Source organism: Pongo pygmaeus, chromosome 11 (genome assembly GCF_028885625.2).
Source record: "Pongo pygmaeus isolate AG05252 chromosome 11, NHGRI_mPonPyg2-v2.0_pri, whole genome shotgun sequence".
In the NCBI taxonomy this organism is placed as follows: domain Eukaryota; kingdom Metazoa; phylum Chordata; class Mammalia; order Primates; family Hominidae; genus Pongo; species Pongo pygmaeus.
In genome coordinates, this window is record NC_072384.2 from 84081174 (window position 1) to 84107062 (window position 25889).

At 32.7% G+C, this 25889-nt stretch overlaps 1 long non-coding RNA gene across 1 annotated transcript in view; it reads left to right on the forward strand.

Annotated features, from left to right (window-relative positions):
• LOC134737699 (uncharacterized) overlaps positions 1 to 24471 on the forward strand; it is a 148547-nt gene extending 124076 nt beyond the window's left edge. Inside the window, exons 2-3 of the long non-coding RNA XR_010122856.1 lie at positions 18610 to 18709; positions 24375 to 24471. This is a non-coding gene — a long non-coding RNA (uncharacterized LOC134737699). The remainder of the gene's footprint in view (positions 1 to 18609; positions 18710 to 24374) is intronic.
• Positions 24472 to 25889: the final 1418 nt, after the last annotated feature.

Below are 25889 nucleotides of genomic sequence, written 5' to 3' on the forward strand. Positions count from 1 at the left end.
CTTGAAGAGAGGTCTATTGAAATTAACCAGTCTGAAGAATAGAAGGAAAAAAATGGACAAAAATGAACAGAGGCTAAGGGAATTATGGAATATCATATAGCATACCAACATACTCCTTAATGGTAGTTTCCAAAAAAAGAAAGGAAGAAAAATAGTCAAAAAATGTTTTAAAAATGGCAAAATGTCCTAAATTTAATAAAACACATGCAACTACACATCCAAGAATTTCTATAAATTCTAAGCAGATGAAGTCAGAGATCCACACCAAAAATAATCATAAACAATCTGTTAAAAGCTAGACAAAATAATATTGAAAGTAGTAAAAAAGAAGTGACTCATAGGGTACAAAGAATCCTCAGAAAGATTAGTAGACAATTTCTCATCAAACAAACAAATATATTGTCATTCAAGAATTAAATATCCATGAGTGAACTCCCATTCACAATTGCTTCAAAGAGAATAAAATACCTAGGAATCCAACTTACAAGGGACGTGAAGGACCTCTTCAAGGAGAACTACAAACCACTGCTCAAGGAAATAAAAGAGGATACAAACAAATGGAAGAACATTCCATGCTCATGGGTAGGAAGAATCAATATCGTGAAAATGGTCATACTGCCCAAGGTGATTTACAGATTCAATTCCATCCCCATCAAGCTACCAATGACTTTCTTCACAGAACTGGAGAAAACTACTTTAAAGTTCATATGGAACCGAAAAAGAGCCCACATTGCCAAGTCAATCCTAAGCCAAAAGAAGAAAGCTGGAGGCATCACACTACCTGACTTCAAACTATACTACAAGGCTACAGTAACCAAAACAGCATGGAACTGGTACCAAAACAGAGATATAGATCAATGGAACAGAACAGAGCCCTCAGAAATAACGCCACATATCTACAACTATCTGATCTTTGACAAATCTGAGAAAAACAAGCAATGGGGAAAGGATTCCCTATTTAATAAATGGTGCTGGGAAAACTGGCTAGCCATATGGAGAAAGCTGAAACTGAATCCCTTCCTTACACCTTATACAAAAATCAATTCAAGATGGATTAAAGACTTAAACGTTAGACCTAAAACCATAAAAACCTTAGAAGAAAACCTAGGCATTACCATTCAGGACATAGGCATGGGCAAGGACTTCATGTCTAAAACACCAAAAGCAATGACAACAAAAGCCAAAATTGACAAATGGGATCTAATTAAACTAAAGAGTTTCTGCACAGCAAAAGAAACTACCATCCAGAGTGAACAGGCAACCTACAAAATAGGAGAAAATTTTTGCAACCTACTCATCTGACAAAGGGCTAATATCCAGAATCTACAATGAACTCCAACAAATTTACAAGAGAAAAACAAACAACCCCATCAAAAAGTGGATGAAGGACATGAACAGACACTTCTCAAAAGAAGACATTTATGCAGCCAAAAAACACATGAAAAATGCTCACCATCACTGGCCATCAGAGAAATGCAAATCAAAACCACAATGAGATACCATCTCACACCAGTTAGAATGGCAATCATTAAAAAGTCAGGAAACAACAGGTGCTGGAGAGGATGTGGAGAAATAGGAACAGTTTTACACTGTTGGTGGGACTGTAAACTAGTTCAACCATTGTGGAAGTCAGTGTGGCGATTCCTCAGGTATCTAGAACTAGAAATACCATTTGACCCAGCCGTCCCATTACTGGGTATATACCCAAAGGACTATAAATCATGCTGCTATAAAGACACATGCACACCTATGTTTATTGCAGCATTATTCACAATAGCAAAGACTTGGAACCAATCCAAATGTCTAACAATGATAGACTGGATTAAGAAAATGTGGCACATATACACCATGGAATACTATGCAGCCATAAAAAATGATGAGTTCATGTCCTTTGTAGGGACATGGATGAAATTGGAAATCATCATTCTCAGTAAACTATCGCAAGAACAAAAAAACCAAACACCGCATATTCTCACTCATAGGTGGGAATTGAACAATGAGAACACATGGACACAGGAAGGGGAACATCACACTCTGGGGACTGTTGTGGGGTGGGTGGAGGGGGGAGGGATAGCATTGGGAGATATACCTAATGCTAGATGACGAGTTAGTGGGTGCAGCACACCAGCATGGCACATGTATACATATGTAACTAACCTGCACATTGCACACATGTACCCTAAAACCTAAAGCATAATAATAATAAATAAATAAAAAATTTAAAAAATAAAAAAAAAGAAATATCCAGCAAAACTATTCTTCAAAGATAAAAGAGAAAGTAAAACATCCAAGACCAACAAAAGCTAAAGGAACAAGTTCCTAATACACCTGACCTATAATAAATGCTAAAAAGAGTCTTCAGGTGGAAAATCAATGAACAGTAGTAGATAATTCAAATCCATAACAAAAAAAATCTGATAAATCTATAAAAACTAGTGTGATTATTTTTTTTGGTATCTCCTGTTTTTGTTTTAATTATTACAAAAAATATTATAGAAAATATATTAAACAAACAATATTAAATAAAACAATAGTAACTCCTGTTTTGGTATTAATTATCACAAATATTATACAAGATATATTAAACAAATATAATAATATTAAACAAAACAATAATATTAAACAGTTGATTAATCAGGTAAATATGTGGGTATAGAACATGACTAGAGTCTATACTCTCTGGGTTTATATCTTTTCCCTTTGATTTATATGTCTATCATTGATCTAATGCCACACATTCTTCATTTTAGAAAGTAAATGTTGAACTTGGATAATGCAAATCTCTCAAATTTATTTTTCAAAATTGTTTCAGATATTCTAACACCTTTATATTTATGTATAAATTTTAGATTCAGCCTGTCAATTTTGACAAAAATTGCTTACTGGAATTTTTATTGTAAGTACATTAAATAAGTTAATTTTTGGAGAATGTACACGTTATATCACTTATATTTAGGTCCGTTTTTATCTCTGTGACACTTTTTTTTGAGACAGCATCTTGTTAAGTTGCCCAGAATGCTGAACTCAAACTCCTGAGCTCAAGGGATCCTCTCACCTCATCTTCCCAAGCAGCTGGGACTACAGGAATGCCCCACTGCAGCCAGCTCTACTTTGCGGTTGAAATTTAAATATGTGGCATGTATTCCTTTAAATTTATGTTAAGTAATTTTATATTTTTATGTGATTTTAAGGGTAAAAATTTTAAACTTTAAGTTACAATTGTTCATTTCCAGAAAACAAAAGTACAATTTATTTTTGTATATTGACCTATATTCTATGACCCTTTCAAATTCACTTACTTTTTGAAAATTGCATAATATTATCTGCTAAACTGATCACATTGTCTTTAAGTGAAGTCAGTTTTATTTCTTTCTTTCCAATCTGTTTCTTTGATATATTTTCTGGCCCTATTGCACTGAATAATACCACTGTAAGGCACCGAATAGAAGTAATGAGAGTGAACATTCTTGATTTTTCGTAATTTTCATGGAAATCAGTCTTTCACTATACAAATATAAGTTAACTCTAGATTTTTTTATAAATGCTTCTTATCAAAATGAAGAAGTTCTATACCATTCTTGGGTTGCAACAATTTCTAACATAGATGGTTGTTGAAATTTCCAAAATGCTGTGTCTACATCTACTCAGATGATTTCATGTTATTCTTCAAAATATAAATATTGTCCTTTATAATGATTAATCTCCAAATATTCACCAACCTTACATACAGTAGGATAGAGCCACTTGGTCATGATATATCAGCTACTATATCTATTGCTAGAATTTTTTCTGATATTGGGCTAGAAAATTTTGAGTTTATGTAATGAATGTGATACTTTTTTTACTTTTATATTTTTATAATGTGTTTGGTTTTAATAGCACTGGTTTTACAAAATCAGTTGTGTGACATCTCATCTTCATTTTTAGAAGAGTATTATGTAATTTCTATTATTTCTTCATTAAATATTTGGTAGAATTCATTAGGAAAGGCATCTTTGTCTTGATTGTTCTTTGTGAGAATGTAATGAAGACTCATTTTCTGTAGTAGATTTAGAGCTAATTAGGCGATTATTTTTGTAAGTGAGATTTGGTGGTTTGTGTCTCACAAGAAATATGTCCATTTCAACTCAGCTGTTTAATGGGTTGACATTCCAATGTTAGTAATACATGTAATGTGTGCTTTCTTATGTTTTTTGAAAAAATCAGCCCAAAGGTTTACAATTTTATTAATCTTAAACAAAACCCTACCATTGCTATATTTTCTCTATCCTTTCTTCATTTTCTAATTCATTGACTTCTGATTTTATATTTATTTTCTTTCTCCTTACATCAATTTATTATTTTTAATGTGGAACCTTACATCATTAATTGAAGACTTTTCTTCCCTTATAACATAAACATATAATGATACATATATTTTTAGCATTGTTTTAGTGATACCACACAAATTTTCACTAGGATGTTTCCATTTTTCCATTAAAATAGTTTATAAATTTCTTTATAACTTTCTATTTAACCTATCAGTTATTTGAAAGTATGTTCTTATATTTCCAAATATTTGGCAATTTTCCTGTATCTTTCTGTTATTAACTTCTACTTTAATTTTGTCATGGTCTAAGAATATATTTTGTATGTTTTTATTTGGTGAAATAATACATCATTGACTGATTTCAAATATTTAAGTTTGTTTTATTTTGTTTTGTTTTATGTTTATTAGCTCTTCTCATATAAGCCTAAACATATGAACATAAATGATACAATTTAAAAGATTAAAAATATCCTACAGATCTAAATAAGGTGATTTTTCCTTCTGCTTACATATGTTAAGTTTTGAAAACTCACACAAATAATAGCTCCCTGATATATACTTAGATTCCTTGTCACTCCCTGCTGTGTTTGTATAAATCTTCTTTCAGCTTAGAGATGTTCTGTAGCAGTATATAATATGCTCTGTGAGAAACAACCTGGTGATGTATGATATGCGTGGGTGACTCTCCTAAGAAGTATAATAGGCCTGTTGAAGCCAAATTCCTCTTTGAGGGAAGACTATATGATTAACTGGTGTATACAGTGGTGGTATAGTTGTTATTGAGTTATCTCTTTCCAGAACATTGTATGTGTGATTATCATAGAAAATGACCTAAGAGGCTCATGGTCACCCAAGCAATTGTCCTTTTATTCACACATCTTGAAAAGCTAAGTCCAAAACATAATAAACATAACATAATCAACATTCTCTTCCTTTTATTTGCTCTCTTTTTTTCTCTTCCTCTCTTTGTTCTATGTTCTCCTCTCTTATTTTAGGCAAGACTCACAAAATTAATGATCGTTACATGAAAAGAATGAAAGGTTTGAGTTACTTCTTTATAATGAGATATACATTTGGAATCATAGTAATTTAATTAAGATTTCTAGTATAAAATTAATGCAAATTTAATATAAAGATTACATTTAGGAAACATAACATGTGCCCAGAACATTGTACTTGGTATACAGCATTTAATGTGTCACTCTTGGTTTTCTTCTACAATAGACACAAAGAATGTTTTCTTATTTATCTGTTGGTATGCTCTGGAATCATTACACTTCTTAGAAACGGTCAACAAAAGTCATACCATGATGAGATCTGGATGTAAATCAAGATCTGTTTTTAAGACTCACAAAATTAATAAACTTTTTATGAAAAGAGTAAAAAGTTTGAGTTACTTCTTTATAATGAGATATACGTTTGGAAGCATAGTAGTTGAATTAAATTTCTAATATAAAAAAGAATGTAATGAAGCACAGTGTCCACGATAAAAAATAAAACATGCATAATAATAAATGGAACTCAGAAGAACATATATACACTCATTTTTAAATTTATCTAGTCTTAAAAAATAGATAATCAGAAGATAGTAAAATATTTTAAGCAAAGAGTAATTTGGTTAGATTTATAATCTGAAATATAATAACAAAAATAATGTAGTAACCACAATAACCACTTAATTCTGACAGTGGTGGGTGATGGTTAGGAATGAACAGAATATTATGAAGGGACTGTCAATAGGCCATTTCATTGAGTCAATATAAAAGATACAGAGAAATTTAACCAAAACAGTTGAGAGAATGAATAAGAGGAAACAAATTTGTGAAATATGAGGGCAATATAATAGAGACAACTTTGCCAAATAGATGAATAGATGGAATCTTGAGGACATTACGCTAAGTGAAATAAGCCAATCACAAAAAGACAAATATCTATGATTTCACTTACATGTGTCTCCTAGTGTAGTCAAATTCATAGAGACAGAAAAGTAGAATGGTGGTTGCCAGAGATTAAGGGACAGTGGAATATGGAGTTAGTGTTCAATGGGTATAGTTTCAGTTTTGCAAGGCGAAAAGAGTTCCGGAGATGAATGATGGGGATGGTTACACAACTATATGAATGTACTTAATACTACTGAGCTGTACATTTAAAAGCAGTTATGTGTATTTTACCACAATAAAAATATTTTATTAAAAAGAAAACATTAGAATATATTAGAAATACTTTATATAAAACAGTATGTCTGTGGCCGGGAGCGGTGACTCACGCCTGTAATCCCAGCACTTTGGGAGGCTGAGGCGGGTGGATCAAAAGTTCAGGAGTTCCAGACCAACCTGGCCAATATGGTGAAACCCCGTCTTTACTAAAAATACAAAAAAAAAAAAAAATTAGCCGGGCATGGTGGTGCATGCCTGTAATCCCAGCTACTCAGGAAGCTGAGGCAGGAGAATCGCTTGAACCCTGGAGGCGGAGGTTGCAGTGAGCTGAGATCGAGCCACCGCACTCCAGCCTTGGCAACACAGTGAGACTCCATCTCAAAAAAAAAAAAAAAAAAAACAACAACAACAAAAAACAAAAACAGTATGTCTAAAAATTAAAAAAAAAAAAACTGTTAAATCAATCAACAAATATATATTGAATGCCAAGTGGTGTAGTCCAAAGAACAGAAGTACATTTTTTCCCCAAGACAATACATAAGAATGTTATGACACAAAGAGAGATAAAGAGAGGAAGATGGAAAAGGTATTTCCTCATAGATGATTTGATCTCCTTGAAATACAAGATGAAATTATTTCTTAGGCTTAGGACAGGAGAGATGTAGTTGTCAAAATAGTTGATAATTATGTACAACAATGAGAAAGGAACTTGGGCATAGAAAAGTTTATAAATCAAATGTGACTACTTATAAAATTTAATACATTTTATAAATATAATTATGGAGTGAACAGACCATAATGTTAAAGCCATCAATAAGCAAACTGCATTATATCTCTTTTAGGGGACTAAAAAAAAAAAAGATTTAAAATGAGCGATTCTTGGGCTCTGTCTAGAAAAGACTTATTAGAAGATATAAATTTAAAAGGTTTCATGATACTTTCCATTTGTGAAAAGCAGAAAGCAAAGAAAAATTGTTACAGAAAAGAACAATATGCGAGAGGTAAATGGAGCCCTAAAATGTTACTGGAACACAGAATGAGTTATGCGACCCTAATATTTCAGAGTCAGAAACTGGAGAAAACTATAAACAGGGAAAGAAGCAGACTCTTCCAGCGTCACTTGCTGATAGCAGCAGGGTAAGTAAACTCGTATCAGCTGGGCAGAGCATTTTAACACAGAATTTAACAAGTTCTGCCAATATATTTGTCTCATCTGTCACTCAGGTATCAGGAAAGAAAAGGATGATTGAGCTTGAGGGCTTTGGTTTTTAAATGGGTAAAATGCGGTAAAAACAAATCAGGGATGAATGTTATGGGGACTGTCATGGTTAATTTAACATGTCAACTTGTTTGGGCCATAGTACACAGTATTAGTCAAACACCAGTCTAGATATTGCTGTGAAGGTAATTTTTACGACGTAATTAACATGTAAATCAGTAGACTTTGAGTATAGCCTAGCTGATTACTCACCACAATGTGGGTGGACCCCATCCAATCAATTGAAGGCATAAGAGAAAGGACTGAAGTCCCTTGAAGAAGAAGGAATATGCTTCCACATAGCCTTCAAACTAGAGAATGTAACAATAACTTTTCCCTTGGTCTCTAGCTTGCCAGCATCCAAATTCTTTAAAATAAATATCTCTCTCTCTCTGTGTTTGTGTAAATATAAATATATTAAATAAGTCAATATGTATGTGTGTATATATAGGCATAAATGTGTATATATAAACACATCCTATTGGCTATTTCTTTAATGCAGAAGCCCAGAGTAATAACCCAAATGATGATGTAAAATTCTAATATAAAACGAAGAGATTAAATTTTGAGTCAGTGAGAAAGATAAACGCTAGGCCTAATAATGAAATGTCATTAATTAACTTACGTAAAGCAATATTTGCCAATACTTCTCTCATGAGATATTGTTTAAACAAATAGACAAAAGACAATAAAAAAGAAAAAAGAGCAACAGTATCTAGTAAATTGAAAAAATGTTGCATTGAATAGCCTTCACATCAGATTTATAATATTTATATTATTTGATTCACATCAAATAATGTGTCAGAAATCTTCCAGTAAAGGCAATTGTTTAGCTTTATTTAACCCTTTCAGTAAACACTATTGTTTGGACATTATTTATCCTAGGGTTTCACAAGTTCATTTGATATCAAATCCTGAATGGAGTGTATGTTTTGTAAATGCTTATATGAAGTTTTGAATAGGACTAAGAAGAAAAGAAGAGCGTATTAGCCTGTGCTAACAGAATTCCACAGACACGGTGGCTTAAAAATCAAAGTACTGACAGAGTTGTTTTCTTCAAAATCCTCTCTCCCTGGGTTGCAGACCACACTGCTTTTTCTTTGTGCACATGCATTGCTGGTGTCTCTTCCTATTCTTAAGGACACTTGTTCTGTTCAATTAGAATCTCGCCCTTATGACCACATTTAACCTTAATTACATACTTAAAAGCCGTATCTCCAAATATAGTCATGTTATGGGTAAAGAGTTAAACCTATAAATTTGAAGGGACAAAATTCCGTCCATAACAGTGATTTCTTTTCCCTCTAATGTGGTTGCTTATATTGGTACGACTGATGGATTTTATCTGGCCAGCTTGTAAGCATGATACCTTTTTTTCATCTAATTAAACTGACATGCTGAAACATTATACCAATCCTTGAGAAATATGAAATGCCAATTTAACCATCAATAAATACAATATGTTCCAAGAAAGTTAAATGCTTGCTTACACATCACAGTGCAATCTCTTAATCTATCACTTTTCTGAGTGTTATTTTTCACTTTCTGTACTTATAATGGACCAGTTAAAATATGTTTTGCACTTCATAAAGTAATACGACATTTCGATTGTGGTTTCTTTTTTCCTTTTTGTTTGTTTGTTCATTTGGTTTTGTTTTTGTTTTAGAAAACTCACACCAGAGGCCAGCATTCCCAGGGATCCCAGGATGGCATGGATTCCTGAAGGACCCAAGAGTTTCTCTCCTCTACTGGAGAACGTGTCCAAATTGTAGCCCATTCCAGAAATTGATTACATTTTTATGAGAAGTTTCTGTGAGGTTACATCTAATGTCAGCAGAGCAAGCTGAGGGCCCAGGAGTTCATATTATCTTCAGGATCTTTAGCATGGCCAGGTGAATTCAATTTTTCAGAAACAGAATTTAAAGGATTATGCAAAGGATGCAATTCCATTGCATCATAAGCCCCAGAGGCTTATCTCTGTTATACAAGAGATTTAAAGATTTAAACAATTATGTTCACTTACTGATTCCGGCAATTATTAAAACAGAACTTTTTCCAAAGTGGTTCCAGGATGAGCATTATCAGCATCACCTGGGAACTTGTTAGAGATGCAAATTCTTGGAACTTACCACCAGTCCCCCTGAATCAGAAACTCTGGGAGTAGGGTTCAGCAATCTGTGTCTTACCAATCTGTCCAGGTAATTCTAATAAATAAGTGTTTCCTAAATGATTCTTCCTCTTATCTGAGTTTCAGTTGGAGTTGTATTTTATAGTGAAAGTAGAAGTGCTCTATGAAAGGAACCCTTTAATTTCTTTTCTTTTTTTTTTTTTCTAATGGAGTATTTCTCAAAATATACTCCAGAGGAAAATCAAAGCAAGCAATTCTGTGAAGCCACGTTAAAAAACATGCACAAAGTTCCTAAAATGCTGCTAAAACAAAAACAAAAACAAAAAAACAAAACAAAACAAAACAAAAAACTCATGCTTTTCTAGTCCAGTATATCTTAAACATATTGGACCTAAGAGCCTTTTTTTCCCCCAACAAGTTACATCCACTAACTTTTTAAAGGTCAAGTGTTTCCTTTGGGGGATCATCTCTACTTCTTCCTTTGTGTGCCATCCCCCTGAGCTAGTCAGTCAAGAGCGAACAAAGAAGTTCACTTGACACCCTAAACCTATCAGACTGTTGTCTTGGTAATTTGCCTCTTGAGCTAAGACAAGAATATAAATTAGTTATAGCTGATTCACTCCTTTACTCACATTGTGTCACAGAATAACCAAAAGTATTATAAAATAAAATATTGTATCACTTTTAAATTATCAAATAATAAGACTTTCTCTTGAACAGACTAAATTATAGATTATAAGAGCATTTCCTAAGATATTATAGATACCCAGAAACTGTCTCCTGCTCTTCCTGGGATCTGATTGTTAAGCTTCTCTTCTGATTTATAAACACACAATATTATCTCAAGTCATTTCTTTAAAATGCTCTAGTTACCTAGAATTTAGTTTGATTACTTGTATTTAAAATATTAATTGATACAAGAGTAGGGATAATGGATTTAGGTCACAGGCCATCAAAAAATTATGTGACCCTCATTGGGTTATATAGAATTGTTTATTTTCCTAAGATGAAGCCAAAGTTAAGGAACTCTCTTTTTCTTCTTCTGTGATAAGACATTATCAGCACATCATGATGGGAACTCAGCTTGATTCCATGTCTTTACTATTGTGAATAGTGCTGCAATGAACATATAAGTGTGTATGTCTTTTTGGTAGAATGATTTATTTTCCTATGGGTATATACCCAGTAAAGGGATTGAGAAGCCAGAAATAAAGCTGCACACACAGAATACCATCTGATCGTCAACAAAATCAACAAAACAAGCAATGGAGAAAAGACTCCCTATTTAGTAAATGAGGCTGGGATAACTGGCTAGCCACATGTCGAAGAATGAAACTGGACCCCTACTATTCACCATATATAAAAAATAACTCAAGATGGATTAAAGATTTAAATGTAAGACCTAAAACTATAAAAATCCTAGAAGAAAACTTGAGAAATAGTATTCTGGACATTGGCTTTCACAAATAATTTATTACTGACTCCCCCAAAGCAACTGCAACGAAAACAAAAATTGACAATATGGGACCTAATTAAACTAAAGAGTTTCTGCACAGCAAAATAAACTACCAACAGAGTAAGCAGACAACCTACAAAGTGGGAGACAATATTCACAAACTATGCATCAAAGGTCTAATATCCAGAATCTATAAGGAAATTAAATAGTTCAGTAAGAAAAAAAAAATTACTGTCCAAAGGACTTGAAAAGACACTTCTCAAAAGGAGACATACAGATGGCCAACAAACATGAAAAAATGCTCAACATCATTAATCACTAGAGAAATACAAATCAAAACTGCAATGAGATACCATCTCACACCAGTCAGAATGGCAATTATTAAAACGTCAAAAAACAACAGGTGCTGGTGGGGCTGCAGAATAAAGGGAATGCTTATACACTGCTGGTGGAAATGTAAAGTAGTTCAGCCACTGTGGAAATCAGTTAGGAGATTTTTCAAAGAACTTAGAACTACCATTTGATAACGGGTTTGATACCCCAAATATATAAGGAATTTCTACAACTTAATAGAAAAAAAGGCCAAAAAACAAATTGCCTGATTTAAATATGGACAAAATATTTAAATAGACATTTCTCCAAAAAAGATATATGAATGGCCAGTAGGTATATGAAAAATATGCTCAACATAACTGGTCATCGGGAGAATGCAAATCAAAACCACAATGAGGTATCAACTCACATCTATTAGCATGGCCAGATGGCCAGATGGCTGTTATTAAAAAAAAATGAAGTAAGTGTTGGCGAGGATATAGAGAAATTAAAACCCTTATGTGCTATTGGGGAGAGTGTAAAATGGTGCAGCTTTTGTGGAAAACAGTACAAAGGTTCCTCAGAAAGTTAAAAATAGAACTACCATATGATCCAGCAATCCCACTTCTGAATATTTATCCAGAAGAATCGAAGCCAGTGTCATTAAGAAGTATTTGCTCTCCCACATTCATTGCAGCATTATTCACAATATCCAACAGGTAGAAACAACACAAATATTCATCAATGGGCTGAATGGCTTTGTAAAATGTGGCATCTACATACAATAGAATATTATTTGACTTAAAAAACAAGGAATCCTGTTATATCCTGTATCATTGAAGACCCTTAAGGACATTATGTTAAATGAAATAAGATACTTGTGGAAGAACAAATTCTGCAGGATTCTACTTACTGAGGTATATAAAATCATTCAGCTTAATAGACACACAGAAAGTCGAATGTTGCCACTGGCTGGGAGATGGAGGAGGAAATGTGTAGCTGCTGTTCAATGGATTTAGAGTTTTAGTCACAAAAGGTGAAAAGGTGCTACAGCTCTACTGTACCACATTACTATAAAATTGCTTATAGTTAACAATATGTTACTGTACACTTAAAAATATTTGTTAAAAGGGCAGATCTCAAATGTGTTTTTTATCACCATAACAAAAAGTCTTACTATGAGTAGTTAAAATGGTAAGATTGATTATACATTTGTTATTATTTTGCTCCTTTTGTTATTTTTATTTTTTGTGCTGAAAGAATTTGTAATGAGTAGACTTGCAATACAGAAAAATAAAATTGTTAAAGGATGTTCTTCAGAGAAGGAAAACGACAACATAAGGAAAATTAGACCAACCCAAAAAAGACACCAGGAATAGTAAATATGTGAATAAGTATAAAAATAATTTTCTCATTATTTTCCTAAAGATAATAAACAACTTTTATAAAATGATACAAATATATTGGAATTTTTATAACATTTGTGGAAGTAAAATTTCTTAAAACATTGTACATTGTACAAGTACACAAATTAGCATTGCACACATGGCTTGTAATTGTTTTTGCAAAGATCTCTAGTAGTTCGTTCTAATTAGAGAGTGAACCACTTGGGAGAAATGAGTATGCTTTTCATCATGTAATTTCAGCATTTAATATATATTATTGTCTTAATGTTTGCATTTATTTACTTATAAATTGTCATAAAATTGTGTATATAGTATACAACATGATATTTTAAGTATATATATATACAGTGGAATGGCTAAATCTAGCTAATTAACGTATGTACCATCTCACAGTTACCATTTTTGTGCTAAGAACATTTAACAGGCACTGCTTTTCAATAATACACTATATTGTTAATAACTATGTTACCACATTGTACAATGGATCTCTTGAACTTATTCTTTGTAACTGAAATTTTGTAGCCTTTGACCAACATCTCCTGGGGAGGGGTGGGACGGTGGGGAGGCTCAGGTATGGCGGGCTGCAGGTCCTGAGCCCTGCCCCGTGGGGAGGCAGCTAAAGCCCGGCGAGAAATCAAGCACAGCAGCTGCTGGCCCAGGTGCTAAGCCCTGTACTACCTGGACCAGCCGGGCCGGCCAGACGGCCGCTCCGAGTGCGAGGCCCACTGAGCCCACGCCCACCTGGAACTCGCGCTGGCCCACAAGCGCCGCCTGCAGCCCCGGTTCTCGCCCGCGCCTCTCCCTCCATACCTCCCTGCAAGCTGAGGGAGCCGGCTCTGGCCTTGGCCAGCCCAGAAAGGGGTTCCCACAGTGCAGCGGCGGGCTGGAGGGCTCCTCAGGCGTGGCCAAAGTGGGCGCCAAGGCCGACGAGACGCCGAGAGCAAGCAAGGGCTGCGAGGGGTGCCAGCACGTTGTCACCTCTCAGTACTGTCTACTTTTTCCAGAAGTGTAAGACTTTAAGAAGTAGTGGAAACTTGAAAGTAAGAAACTAATTCCATTTTAGACCATTATTTCAAAAACTGCAAATTTTTTTTTCCCATTTCTGGTAGGGTCAATCCTTTATAACTAGTGTTTTGTAATATTACTGTAAAATATTGAGAAAAGTTAAAAATGTAAAGTATAAAAACCGATCCTTTTAATATGAGCAAGAAGTTGGGGAATGATTCAACATACTGAAATCAGGTGCTAAAGTATCTATATTCACATATAAATTAAAATAATGATGACAGAATTTAATTTTCTTTTGTGCATCTTCTTTGAAACTGTAATAAAATACATCTGTAATCTGTATATTGGAGTTATATCCTGGGCCAGTGGTGTTGAAGTTAAATTTTTGTTGGATTGCTGTGCAAACACCTCTAGGAATTTGAAATTTCTAATTAGAGACTTGCTTAACTACTAGGAATTTTGGAATAGCCACCCACCTGCCAGGTTTACTAGCTGATGAACACCATGAACACTTGAAGTGTTTGTAGTTCTCTTTACTAAAAAATGACTCTCTGTGTAGTAATTAAGATGCTTATGGCATCTTCAGCAGCAAAACTAGACCATGCATCAGCAGTTATATTTTAATCATTTCTTTTTGTTCTTATTTGTGCTAACTCTTATAATAAATTTTTGTAAAAATTGGGCCCAAAGCATGTGTACATTAGAAGTCAATTAACTCATTTATAGCACAGAGATAGTATTTTAAAGTTGTAGGTTCAGAAAATTGTTATTTGAATATCTGAGATATGATTATCGGAGGCGTCTTTGGCAAATTTTATTATCCCCAGTAGGTACCCATTCAACACACATTACTATTCCAACTTCAAAGAGTTTGCAGTCAGTTTAGTTAGTAAGATGTACATTTTAAGAGTAACTAAAATGTAATGTAGTAAGAGTTTTTGAAACAGCCCACACAGGGAGCTCTGAGAGCACAAGGACACACAGTACCTGCAGCCTCAGGAAAGGTTTAGAAAACAATAGTAATTAAGCTGCCTATTTACTAGGCAAATAATTGGAAAAGAGTAGCAAGAGTGATATTGTGGTGATGGAATAGTTAAGTGTTTTGATTATGGTAGCTATTATATAAATATATAGGAGATAACATTGTATAGAATACACTCAAAACACACACATTTGAGTGCATATACATATGGTAGAAGCTGAATAAATTATGGGATTATACTGATTTTAATGTCTTTGTTTTGATATCAGACTAGAGTTATGAAAGATGTTATTATTGAGGGAAACTAAGTGACAGATAGCTGGGACTTTTCTGTATTTTTTAATAATTTTCTGTGAGCCTATAATTATTGCAAATTTATTTTTTTTAATGAAAAAGGAGAATTTGAGAAATAAAATTATACACTAAGACTAACATTTGGAATGATACAGATATTTTAAATAGATTTATAATTTTAAAATAGATGAGAATAGAAAGAGAAGAGATTTGACTTAAAAATGTGGTTTGTGGCCAGGTTCCATAAGGCATTCTACGCAATGCTAACAAATTTGGATTTTCAGCTGAAATCATAAGATATTAGTCTGTCTTAGAAACAGAAGCAAATAATCAGGTATAAACCCCTCCGAAATATATTCAATTAACGATATCAGAATCTCTGCTGTCTTTTTGCAATGAAGGCGCTCTCAGGAGATTTGAGGTGTCCTTTATAGAATTATTTTTGTTTATAAATGAATGAACATAATGCACTTAATTCAATGCTAACAAAAAGAAAGTTTTTCTGGGCTTTTCTTAAACATCAATTTTGTCTTTGGTAAATGGCATTTACATGGGTATTGTACTGTATTGCATTTTACTGTATTTTTTAGAGACAGGGTCTCACTCTTGTCACTCATGTTCCAGTGCAGTAGCATGATCATACCTCACTGTAGCCTGAAATTCTTGGGCTTAAGCCATCCTCCTGCCACATCCTCCAGAGTAGCTGGGACTACAGATGCAAGCCACCCCACTGGCTGTATAATCATTTTTAATGTTTTGAATTAAACACTGGAAGTGTAATACAGTAATTTCCAAATTACTTGTAAGAAAATCTATTACAATTCTTCGTAAAATATTTTGAAAAAATACAGTACAATGGAATTCTATCATTTACATATTTATGAGCTGTATTTGTCCATTTTCAAACTGCTGATAACGACATATCCGATATTGGGCAATTTACAAAAGAAAGAGTTTTACTGGACTTACAGTTCCACATGGCTGGGGAGACCTCACAATCATGGTGGAAGGCAAGAAGGAGCACATCGCATCTTATATGGATGGCAGCAGGCAAAGAGAGAGCTTGTGGAGAAGAACTCCCATTTTATTTTATTTTATTTTTATTTATTTATTTTTTCTTTTTTGTATTTTTAGTAGAGACGGGTTTTCACCGTGTTAGCCACGATGGTCTCCATCGCCTGGCCTCGTGATCCACCCACCTCGGCGTCCCAAAATGCTGGGATTACAGGCGTGAGCCACCGCGCCCGGCCCCCTGAACTCCCATTTTAAAAACCAAAGCCCGGTGCGGTCTGGGAGGCTGAGGTGGGCGGATCACCTGAGGTCGGGGGTTAGAGATCTGACCAACATGGAGAAACCCCGTTTCTACTAAAAATACAAAATTAGCCGGGCGTGGTGGCGCACGCTGTAATCTCAGCTACCCAGGAGGCTGAAGCAGGAGAATCGCTTGAACCCAGGAAGTGGGGGTTACACTGAGCTGTGATCGCGCCATTGCACTCCAGCCTAGGCAACAAGAGTGAAACTCCGTCAAAAAAAAAACAAGCAAACAAACAAACAAAAACAAAAAACATAAGATCTCGTGAGACCCATTCACTATCACGAGAGCAGCACAGGAAAGACCCACCCCCATCATTCAATCATCTCCCACAACACGTGGGAATTGTGGGAGCTACAAGGTGAGATTCGGGTGGGAACACAGAGCCAAACCATATCATGAGCTGCCTTTAAAACCTGATGCTTGAGTAAGTGTCATTTAAAATCTCTGTTATTCATGGATGATTTGGTAGCAGAGAACAGGCGGGTAGCAGTTTTTTTAGAGTTACCAAAGATATACTCTATGACAGTCAGATCAAACAAGGCTTAGACCAGTTCAAATCCAATAAACACTTATTCAGTCTGACATAGTCCACAATGTGTTTCACATGTATTATTTATCTTAACTCCGACAACAAACATACCATTTAAATGTGTTCAAGTTATAATAGACATACTTTTGAAATCGAGTGGATTAAATCCTAAAGGCAAGCAGGAGGGCATCTGAATTATCTTCTTCTCAATCACTTTATTTATGCTCGCTCCCCACAAGCACACACATACACACACACACACACATACACACACACACACACACACACACACACATTTGCCACTCGAATTTCGACAGTTATCTTAAAAGCAGAGTGTCTGGTCCCTTGTATATTGCCTTTTCTTTTGTTCTTTGTAACTTTCCTCATTGACCCTGAAATCTTACTATGTGTAAGTTTTACTAAATAAGATGTCATACAGAAAACTATAAACATTTTACTTCATCTGTATTTAGGTGATTTTGAATATTAATTTTTGATGTTCTAAATTCAATATTAATTTTTGATGTAAAATGCTTACCTCACAGATTGACTTTATCAACTAGCCTAGCATTAAATGCATTTCACTTCCATTGTATCTCAAGGTATATAATTGACTTCTGGGGTAAGTAATACAGCTGACAAAATAAAATCTTATATTTTTAAAATTTTTATTTATTTTTACAATGTTCACAGGCATGGAAAACATATGTTTAAGACTCACTTAAATACAACAATTACCCTTGTCTGGAATTTTGCTAGCTTACACATTTCCTTAATGTAATGAAATAATTGATTTGTCATTTTGGGTTTAAAGATTTTTTTATGGACAGATGAAAAGGCTACTTCTTGTCAGTTAGAACCTATCTAAACATGCCGCTGTTATATATGAACAAAAGAAGAATTTACACATTATAAAAATCTGGCTGACCTCCATTAAAAAAAAAGATTGTGTTTCACTTAGGGTCTAATTGTGTTGTCACTTGTTGTCCTCCATGTCCTCTAAAGCAGCCATCTAAACTTCCAAAAGTATGGTAATAAAAGATTCCTTGAAGATGAGACTAGAAATAAAAATTTGGCTTTCCATTACAACAGAAATCAAAATAATAATTTATTACCACTATTTCACATTTCTGTCTTAAGTGTGTGCAATTTAATTATGTATTAACATACTTGTTACTTTGAAAAAATTATTGTAACTTTTAGCTTAAATTTATTGATATAAAATGAAGTTCTTCACATAGATTTATCAATCATTTAATTAACAATTATATAAGCCTAAGTACATTTATGTTTTATCATGTTCTTATAAATTGAGATACAATATACAATTGAATGATAGAATGTTTTAGTTTTTTTAAAAAATGGCTTTCAAAATATTTTCACATCTTTTTAAAATTTTGTTTTAGTTTCCTACTCTCACATTCCATTCTACTGTTTTATTTCTTTTCCACTTTAGGGAAAGCACAATGACACAGAAGGAAATACAGAAGGCCCCAAATTAGGAATCTTGGATTTTAGACCCAGTGTTCCCCTAACTGCTTAAAGTGTGACCTCAAGTAAGTTTCTCATCCTCTCTGAGCCTCAGTTGTTTTGCCCATATAATGCCTCAGTCTAGATAATCTTTATGGTGTCCCTACTGATGCAAATATTTCTCTGCTATGAATCTCCTAAATCTGAGATCATCCAGAAATAGAGATTAACAAGAATAATTTAATGCAAGCAATAAGAGAAAGAAATATTTAAGAAAAAAACAAAATTATGGAACAGCTATTATTGACTTCAAAAAATATTTTCATCAGAAGGTTAATATGTAATGTCATTGTACCCATGACTTTTAAAATATATTTCAAATTTAATCATACTTTTAATCAAAATTTTCTTCCTAGACAGGTGGAAATTTCTCATTGCATTTAGATAATTCATTATATGGCAATTCAATTATAAACTGGTTTAGCAGAAATTTTCCCTTGGAACAAAATGTTTTCAAATTAATACAAGAGCAAGATAATTATTGATGCTAGGTCGAAGAGCAGATACGGCACATTAAATGCAGACGAAGAAGCAAGAATCAATACTGTTGACTCCACATGAAACAAAATAATTAGAGATATATACTTCCAAAAGGAATAATAGAGACATGATTATTTATCTCTGATTGATGAGTAAAGTCCTATGGGAACTTTATCAGCAGTATAATTACCTTCTTTTCCTAAAATTTTCATTTTGTATAAGGAAAACATGCAGGGAATCAAATCTGAAGAAAGCTGGTCTTTCTGCTTCTCTATGCTTAAGTAACAATGACCTAAGTGGAAAAATTAGAATGATTCAGGCCAGTAACCAGTAGCATATTCAGACTTTCATTTAGCCTGGACACCTCTTGACTCCAAAGGGAAGCCACAAGTTCAGGCAAGTGGTGGATTTTAAATGGTCTCATGTGTCAAAGAGGTTGAATGAGCAGACTTAAAGTTGAAGGTAGCATAGAAAGATAAGTAGAACCGTATGATAAGAATTTTAACAAAACTGAATTTTTGAGCATATTAAATAAATCAAAACCCAAGGTATTTTATATCATCGAGAAAGTAGAAGGCATATGTTAACTAATTGCCAGGAGTATATGTTAATGAATGTATGCATATAATTATAAAAGTAAAGTTATTCCAAACTCTTTAACTCGTGTAAGAGAAAATGTCTTTTTTATTCTGTCAAAATTATTCGCAGACTAGAGTTAGGAGATAATTATTAAAACATCTAGGAGGCTTGCCTCTAAACCCCATCTCATAAAAAGGTGTAACGACTTCATATGTAAAATAATAGAAGGTAAAATTTTTGGAGGATCTTAACTTCTTATTTTACTTAAAATTAAATGTCCAAAAATGCGCATATTAAATTTGGAGAATCAGCATCTCTGCACTAGTCATGATTAAGGACAAATCCACCCACTTGATAGTCTTCCCACTGAGTTAGTGAAACATGCAAGTGAAATGTTGATTACACACCTGCAAGTGCTTTCCAACCTATGCGGTCCTGCTAGAATTCTTTCTGGTCATGGTTACTGCAATCAAAACCACCTATAAGAGGACAGGTAGAAAAGCTAATGCTTGGTAAAACACTAGTTACTTCATTCCCATCACCAAAATATTCTGTTTATACAGTTCTCTTTAATTAAGTGTAGCACAATTGCCATTTTTATTAATAGAAGCAAGATTTAAATGAATAAAGTTTTTTTCAGTGTGACAAATGAATAAAAGCCAACAGAGAACATCGTTATTGTTTCACATTTCCATTAACCTTAAAAAGTCTCAAGAAACTGTGTGTTTGAGCACAGAATATATAGGTTTTAATTACAAGATGACTCTATTTGGTATTTTTAACTTGTTACATGCTTTTACTTAGGCCATATACTGACATCAACACTTAGGAAGAAATAGGACTGCAATGAAGACAAAACCTGTTACAGGGAAAGGAAATGATAGAGGCCTGGAAAACAAAGCAAATAGCAAGAGTCAGATGTTGAAGGAATAGAGGGAGATATACTAAGAGGAAAAAAAGTATTTATTATATCAAAATATGATATATATTTTATATAATTTATATTTATATATAAATATATGTTTTATATAATTTATATTTATATAAAATATATTTTATATAATTTATATTTATATAAAATATATTTTATATAATTTATATTTATATATAAATAATATTTTATATAATTTATATTTATAAAGAAATATATATTTTATATAATTTATATTTATATAAATATATATTTTATATAATTTATATTTATATATAAATAATATTTTATATAATTTATATTTATAAAGAAATATATATTTTATATAATTTATATTTATAAAGAAATATATATTTTATATAATTTATATTTATATATAAATATATATTTTATATAATTTATATTTATATATAAATATATATTTTATATAATTTATATTTATAAAGAAATATATATTTTATATAATTTATATTTATATATAATATATATTTGAATATGTCATAATATACTATAAATTTATATAATTTATATATATAAATATATTAGATATACATTTACAATACTTCTCATTTTTAAATTTTTTAAATCATGGCTTTCAAGAATAATTTGAAAAATTGGGCTCTTTCAAAAGAGTTTGGTGAAATTAACAGCAGACATATTTACAGGAAGAAATTAATGTCTATAACGGTAGCTAACATGTTAGATGATACCAATATGCCATGCAGCATTCTAAGTTTCTTACATGTACAAACTCATTTAATCATCTCAACAGCCCTAGAAAATAGGTAGAATTATTATTTTTGCTCTGATATCAAAATATTGCTTACAACTGCACTGAAGTAATCAGAATAGAAGAATAGGCATAACCCACATACCAGCTTTCATATCTACATACTAATCTTTCCTATTTGTTTCCATAAATGACTCTCTGTGCTCCTATAAAAATTAAATCCTCCTTCCACTTGTGACTAGAACTGGGCAATAATAATCCTATCCCATCTCTTCCATAGCCTCCACCTCTTGTGCTCTACTGAATCATTTTCATCTGCATGCAGCCATGCTATTACTTTTTTGTCTCATCTTTATTCTTATTATTTCAACAAGCTAGTATCCTATTTATTTTCTCCCCTTTGAAGTAAAACTCAATCAAATTCACAGTGTCTAGTCATTTTATCCATTCTTTCTTAAACCCATGCTATCTACATCTAACCTCTACTCCATTAAAATATTCTCATTAATTGCCAGCAATAACCTCTATGTTGCTAAATTTAATGATCATTTTATTAGGCCTTTGGCATCATTTGTCATGGTTGATCACTCTGTCTTCATTGATAGACTCTCTCACTTGAGTTGATCATACCCATAAAAGCAGCATTTAAAAAGACCAAGGAAGGAAAGTCCGGTACAGAACATATATTTTCAGATAAAGCAATTTGACTTATGTAAATACAAAGGTATTCAGTGTCATCGTTAAAATATGTAGTGTCTAGGACAAGAATATCACCAGGGCCCGCTTTACCAGATGTCTCAATATTCAGAAGTTATAAATCGAGTTTAAAAAAACTGTGAATAAACAAAATATATTATGTCTTTATCCTGGCTTAAATGCTTTTATAACAACAACATTTCTTTTGTTGCTTTATTTTTCTGTCCTAAACTGTGTTTTTGTGTATCTTTTTCTTTCTACAATGACCTTGATTTTTATTTATCCTCAATTATCGAAATGATTGTTGCAACAAAAAAATTTAATTGTATTTAAAATGTGATTATATGTTTCTTGAAAAACAAATTGAACACAATGGGACACATTGGAAAAATAAAATTATATAGATTTAAAAAACTATTTTATTGTAATCTAAAACATTCATTGCTTGCTGAAATTATATATGAATATTAAAGATAAAATAAAAATTTTATAAGTTAATATTTAAATCGAATTTATTTAAATAAATCTGGATATTTAAATTGATTGAGGAGAATTAAATACATGTTAGTAAACTGTATAAAAATATTATTCAGTATACAATTACTTGTCAATGTAGAAAATTATTACTACTTTTCACACACCATCTATCTAGGCCCCCCAGATATACAAACATAAGGGTAATTCAAGTTAATTGATACAAAATATTTCTCAGTCACCATGTGCAGATCCAACAAGTGCAATGTGAATTCTTGATTACATCCAGAACTACCTAGTGGGCCATGAACAGAAACAAACAAACAAGAAGATTGTATCTACTGTTGAGAAACCATATTTTGTTTTGCACAAATTTATTGCATTCATGTTGAAAAGTATTTGACAAGTTAATTTGTCTTCTCAGTTCCACTAATTGAACTATCTTTCCCTACACTTCTACCAATTGTCTATTTCAATGTCAGCATAGGTTAAATCCATAAAGTATCCCAGCAATGAAACTTAGTCATCCTGATTTCCAAGGATATGAAGTAAGAAGTATAGAGAGAAGTACTCTGGAAACAAGAGAGTATTAGTCACCAAAGAAGATGTTTTAGGATTCTGAGTAGTGTTGTTCTAGTTCTGGGTACCTGATCTGAAGAAACAAATGTTTCTGTACATTCTTTACTTAACTTCTTTTAGATGTTTGCAAATATGCAAGGCCCTCTATGGAGGCCAGGACAAAGGCCTTTAGTGCCTGGATTCATACCATAATTCTGTGAATTATTATCAGTTATTATTGTATTAAGGTTATTAAATGTGTCATTAATGTATGAAGCATTACTATCATAGGCACCACTGATTTATAAACTATAAGTTTTTAAAGTTTTCCTGAAGGAGACTGAGAAGTTACAGAGGAAAACAACAAATTGTGATGTGGACATCCATTCTTAATTAATACCACAACTCTGGTTTTATTAAATTTAGAGAAGGAACTTTTTACTCATACTTTTTGTTTGCTTTTTAAAATATTGCTGGTGAAAAATTATTTAAAAAGCATTGTAATACGTAGTAGAGTATAACTTGGAATAAACTATTTGAGATTTATAGACTTAAATGCACTACAAAAATTGTCAAATTTATATTCATATTATTCATATTATGAGTTTTTAAAATACTGCATTTACTACTTTAAGCTTTTTGATAATAGAGAGTTTTTGATGTTGTAGGATTTGGACTTATATATTTTAAATTATAGTTTTAATAGATACCATAAGGTATCTTTAATTCCTTATCTCTCAAAGCAGCTGCATCTTTCTGAGCTCTTAGAATTGAATTGGCATTTGAATCAGAATATAGACCTTTAATTTCTCAGCTATTTCCATTATTCTTTGCTCTGCTAGAAACCAAAGTTTAAAATGTTAAGAAAAGAAACAAGATATGAGTCTAATGAAATTTGTTTAAAGCAAGAAAAAAAGCCTGAAAACAATGTACTGCCTATTCATATTGTTACCTGTCAGAAACCAAAAGAAATGCTTAGCTTGTATTGTTCAATTTTAAACTATCGATCTTCAAAAGACTGATTCAAATTTGCAATGAACTTGGCATACCTAAATGAAATACCTATAAAAATTGGGGGAAAATTGTGGATGAAATACCTGGGTACTATAGCAGCAGGATGTAATTAGAAAGAGCGCAAACCCTTAAAAGGGCATTTGGCTAATGATAGTCTAGTTAATTTGGAAACCTGTAAGTCTAATGATTAATAAAAAAAATTTAACATAAATTTTTACATTTATCCTAGGTGAGACTTGAGAATCTGGTGGAAAGGGTGAAAAGGCCATAAGATCAGCAATCACCACTTCTCATGAAAAAAGATCCTCATTAACAATACAAGCAAGTTATGTCAACGTAATTGACGTGAACTTTACATGAAAACAAAGTTGTTTTAGAATCTAGCATTATAGACACCTAGCTTTTCTTCTCGTTAAAGATTTGAACACTTGATCATTTGCTGTTATTAATTTTTTCATATATTTTTCTTTTCAGCTATGCTTTTATCAAACAGAGCAATCAATGATATTCATTCCTTCTCCACCTTTCTCCTTCTTCTTTGTATAAGAGAATATAAACAAACAAGAATCTTAGAAAAATAGGACTGTAGAAGTTAAATTGGAATTAACTTGAGAGATAATTTTGTCCAACATCCTCATTTTGTGTAAGAGAAAAAAAACACAAAAACCCGCAGGAGTAGTGATTTGAACATACCACAGCTATTTATTTCCCCAGAGTCATACCTGCAGCTCCAATTACTGTCATTGGAGACTGAATTTTAATGACAAATGACAGTGATCAAGAAGGCCTCAGTGTTTCTCCCAGTTGGATCGAACTTTAAACAGGCTTCTTTCTGCCTCTAAGCCCCTGACCCGTTTGTTTTTTTTTTTTTTTAAAGAGCATTTACTTTAGAAATCTTGTCATTGTAAATTCGTTCCTCTGTTCCTTTGAGGTGTAAATCATTTTAAAAGCTTCTTGCTAGTTTTACAACCCAAGAATGTCTTTCTCAAAGACCTGGGAGGCATTCCTTTGAAATGTAATGTTAAGGAAGATAGTGCCCCTATCTTCCAGATTCTATGGAAAAATAAGGGTCTAACTTCTGCAGGGAACCACCTCCAAAACTACCTCTGCCAAAAAGGGAAGGTTTACTCTTCTTTTGGGTAAAGGCAGTAAGCAAACACCACAACTGGTCTATAACTCACCCTCCCACCTCAGCTTTTAAGAACTCCTAGCCCTTTGTTTTTGTTTCTTTGGTTACTGATACATAATAATTGTATATATTTATGGAGTTCATGTGATATTTTGATACATGCATACAATGTGTGATAATCAAATCAGAATTTTTAGGATATCTATCACCTCAAATACGCATCTTTCTGTGTGTTGGTAACATTTCAAATCTTTTCTTCTATTTTGAAATACACGATAAATTACTGTTAACTATAGTAACACTGCTGAGCTATTCAACACTAGAACTTACTTCTTCTATGGGAAGAGAGGGGTTAAGAGAGGTTGGTTAATGGTCTCAGCCCTTTGTTTAAGCAGAGTTTAATTCAGACTGAGTTCTGCCTCTGTCCACTGTTTCAATAATAATTCAATGACCTTGAATAAGGTCATCTTGCCTAATTAACTTTGTCCGGTGTAATTTATTCTTCAATAGCAGCTACATGCATTTGGCCAAATAACATTAGAGCATAGCATGCCTAGAAAAGTAATATAACTGATGAAATATTAATGTAAATGTGTAGGTTTGGGGGGATAATAT